This window comes from Etheostoma spectabile, unplaced genomic scaffold (assembly GCF_008692095.1).
Source record: "Etheostoma spectabile isolate EspeVRDwgs_2016 unplaced genomic scaffold, UIUC_Espe_1.0 scaffold314, whole genome shotgun sequence".
NCBI lineage: Eukaryota > Metazoa > Chordata > Actinopteri > Perciformes > Percidae > Etheostoma > Etheostoma spectabile.
The window spans coordinates 1147552-1152089 of NW_022605583.1; positions in this window are offsets into that span (position 1 = coordinate 1147552).

The window sequence follows — 4538 nt, forward strand, 5'->3', positions numbered from 1 at the left end:
GTCAAGAGAGAGAAGTGACATTGGGGTCTTACGGTCTTCTGCCGCATCAACAATGTGGAAAAGGCACTTAACATTATCTGCTGCCAGTCTCGTTTTTATGAATTGTGTTTGGTCAGAGTTTACCAATTTCAAAATATGGGACTCGATGGGCTGGGAGCTATGCTAAGATTTTAAAATCAGAGTTAAGCATGCTCAGAGACCGATAGCTGGAGCACTCTGTCGGATCCTCATTCATTTTCAAGAGTAAGGAAATCAAGTGTGTGTTAACGTCCCTTAAAAATTCGCCCTTCTCAATAGAGAAGTTGCTCATGTCCAGAAGGAAAGGGCCCAGTTGTTTACAAAAGGTTGCATAAAATTCAGGGGGGATCCCATCAAAGCCCGGTTAGTTCCTCTAAAGCAGTGGTTCTCAACCGGTGGGGCGCGCCCCCCTGGGGGGGCGCGGACTCTTTCCCGGGGGGGCGCGAGTAGACTACAGGATGGGAGGGGAAAAAAACTGTGCTCAACCACGGGAGCGCCGTGAGCCCTCTTATGAGGTAATTTGGTGCAAAAGTGAGAGCGCGTAGATGCGATGTGAGCACTTTAGAATAATGATTTGAGAGCTTGTGAAAAAAATCTGTACCCGTGTTTTTTTCACTTGGTCACTTTTCCAGTACAACCACAACTCAGTGATTCCAACCTCTGGAATCTGTCGCTGCAGCGTGCTCTCTCCATCACACAGCGGCGAGTCTGCGCTCTCCGTTTTGCACACTTCTTGCGATACATTTGGTGCAAAACTAATTTGTACCTGTGGACTTAGTCTGTGAGCTCTGAGCCAACAGGACGGCCGTGGACAGCAGGGTTTCTATCACCTGATGAGGGACAACTCTGTCTGGCTTATTTTGTAGCATAAGCTAGCGTTAGCTAACTAGCAGCCAGCACGCTTCTAATACATACCTTTAATTATCTCAACACTTTTACAGTCCAGCTGAAACACTGGCGGTGAGCACCAGGTCCTGCAGCCGAAGACGGACCGCCGTCAGTGGGGCTCGGCCAACGTGGAAACACCGCTAGAAAGCTCCGCTGCCGACCTCCACCTGATCTGATCTCCAGCGGGACACGGAGAGCTCCAACCCGGTAGCAGCGGCACAGCCTCCCTGGGCCCACGCCATGTTGGTGGAATTGCATTTAGCGAACTAACCCCGCTTATAATATATACGTTTTAGTTTATCCTAACACTTTTAACGTCAAACTGAAACACTGCTGGTGAGCTCCAGCCTGCAGCCGCGGCGGACCGCCATCAGTGGGTATAACGCCTGACTTTTAAATTAAATTTTATTTATTTGTAAGTGTGCTTGTTGGTTAGTCAGCTACGCTAGCTTGCTATTCATTCAACACTGGCGGTGGGCTCCGGGGGGGCTACTCCGCTGCTACCGGGTCTGAGTTCTCCGTGTCCCGCTGGAGATCAGATCACGTCAATCTCGGCAGCGGATCTTTCTAGCGGTGTTTCCACGCTGGCCGAGCCCCACTGACTGCGGTCCGTCTGCGGCTGCGACCATGGAGCTCACCGCCAGTGTTTCAGTCGGACAGTGGATAAGTGTTGAGATGATTAAAGGTATTTACAGTATTTAAAAAAAGCGGGCTGGATGCAAGTTAGCCAAAGCTAGCTGCTAACGTCCTGTTGGCTCAGAGGTCCACAGACTAAGTCCACAGGTACAAATTAGTTTTGCACCAAATGTATCGCAAGAAGTGTTGCAAACTGGAGAGCGCAGACTCGCCGCTGTGTGATGGAGAGAGCACGCTGCAGCGACAGATTCCAGAGGTTGGAATCACTGATTGTGTGGTTGTACTGGAAAAGTGACTCAAGTGAAAAAACACGGGTACAGATTTTTTTACAAGCTCTCAAATCATATTCTACAAGTGCTCACATCGCATCTACGCGCTCTCACTTTTGCACCAAATTTACCTTCATATCCTTTCCGCGTCAACATATTTGTGTGAGGCAGGATTCTCAAAAATGACTGCACTCAAACTAATACCGTAATCGTGCACAAATCGAGGATGATTTGAGGCTATGTTTATCAAACACTGAGCCAAGAATTGAGGATCTTTGCAAGGCAAAGCAGGCTCAGGTCTCACTTAAATCACCAACCTGCAAGCTTCTTTAAAAAATGCAGATGATGCCTATTAGACCTAGTGATAATAACAATAATAAAGCATGAATTAATTCAAGGTCTGGTGCCAATTCCCATTTAGCAATAGCCTAGTAATGATATAGGCCTAATACTACTCATAATAATACTAAAAAAAACTACTACTAAATAATAATATCTGCAAGCTCACATTAGAAGTCTGGTACTACTGCCAATTATAAAAATAGCCTAGTAATGATAATAGCATACCTACCGCTACTGATGATGATAATATATTAATAATAATAATGTGGGCCTAAAAATAATAGCCTGCCTATCTATCTATCTATCTATCTATCTTGTTGTGGTGTGTGGGCGTAGGGCACTAGGGCCCCAACTGCAATGAACCAGCTTTGGGGGGGCCCAGCTTGCAAAAGGTTGAGAACCCTGCTCTAAGTAATCAATTTTTCCAAGTTAGCTATTCCTCTGCTGCTAATTGATAAAAGTCAACCGGATTCAACCAGCTGTCCAGTGGGTTTATAACAGATACTGATAAGCATTAGCGCCTTCTAACCCTCTTTCGGCCCGATGATGTGGATCTGCATCTTCATTTCTGTCCTCCAATCTGCTAGCTTCACCTCCGCTCTTGAAAAGCGTGGCCATGGCTATCAGAATACTTGAGTTGCTTTCCACGGTAGTTAATTGATTGTCCACATCAGAGCTGATAGAGCCAAGGCTTGCAGTTAGAAATGATAGCTGGGCATGAACAGCAGTTAGCGTCTCGTCGTTGTCAATCCCACCTGATGATTTGAGACCGAATCTGAGAAAAACGGGGTTTTGAGGTGCTTTTCTGTTTCTCCATAATGTCTCTCCATGGCATCCGTATCACCGCGTTGGGTTCTTGTTTGCCATTCTGCTTTAAATGACTCTATCAAGCACAAAGTGTAGAATATGGATCTCTGTTGAGCCGACCATGTGACTCCGTAGGTTGGCTGATGTTAGTAGTTACACCCCAGGCCTTTGATGTATTAGCGTGTTCATCATCACAGTTCCATTGTAAAAAGCCTTATTTTAAAACTGACCAAATGTTACCATGGACTTTTTTTTGGCATCAGTTATGTTTCATGCCTTGGGGTTTATAATTTCAAGGAACGTACGGGTGTAGATGTTGTGTTTTCAAGGTTTGAAAAGTGCTTGAATTTTGGATACAATGCTTGAAAATGCTTGAATTTGATTTTTGCAACCCGTTCAAATATTATGATAAATCACTCAAAAACAGTGTCTGTAGCTTTCTGCGGAGCGAGCGAGGACGCTGTCACTACCGTGGTAAAGCGGGTTTTATATTGGAAGGTCAACTCCATAAAAGATTTTCAATGTGTCTAATAGCCAACATTTAATATAAAACCAACTTTACCACGGTCTGCCACAGCGAGTCTGCTGGCGCCCTGCATCCGGCAAAGACTGGAGCGCTGAGCTGCCCCGGAGCCTCGAAAGGGAAGTCCAGTTTCTCCCAGGTGAAGTTTAAACACACGTTTAACGTAAGTTAAATTTGTATAAACGTAATGTATGCTATGCTAAAGACGAGTCAGCATCAACAACATCGGCTCTTTACGTTAGCCAAAAGTCAAATCTTTCCTCGTCATTTGTAGAACTTCTGCCCTTGATTAGTTTTGATTATAGTAAAGACGTGAACAGCATAATACAAATAGTCTTCTGGCTTAAAATGGAATTACAGGTTGTTGTTACTGTCTCAATTTAATCAAACCTGGATATATCAGAATGTTGAAAGTTGTTTTCCTGTTAATTTACCGGTGGTGTAAGGTGCTGGAAAAAGCTTTAAAATGAACCTTGAAAGTGCTTAAATTGACCTGAAAAGGTGTACGAATCCTGCTATGTGGTGGCTGTGGCTCAGTGTAGAGCGGTTGCCTGCCATCGGAAGGTTGGTGGTTCAATCCCTGCCCCTGCAGTCATTGTCGAAGTGTCCTTGGGCAAGACACTGAACCCCGAGTTGCCCCCGGTGCTGCGCATCGGAGTGTAATGTGTGTGAATGTTTATCTGATGAGCAGGTGGCACCTGGTACGCAGCCCCGGCCACAGTGTATGATGTGTGTGAATGGTGAATGTTTCCTGTAGATGTAAAGCGCTTTGAGCAGTTGGTAAGACTGGAAAACGCTATATAAATACAGCACATTTACATTTACATCTATAGAAGATGTAGGCAAGGGTTAATGTCATACAACAAAATCTTTTGTCATATCCTATATTGATGTTTAGAACATTTTTATGTTGACCGCTGTACCTGTTAGCAAGCATATTTCTTCACTGTGGAAATTCACGTCAGCTCGAGTTGAAATTTGGACTGCACTGTCATGTCATATAAAAACTAAGTTATTAGAGAAAGAACGCGTACAAAGCAAACCTCAGCGGGCCG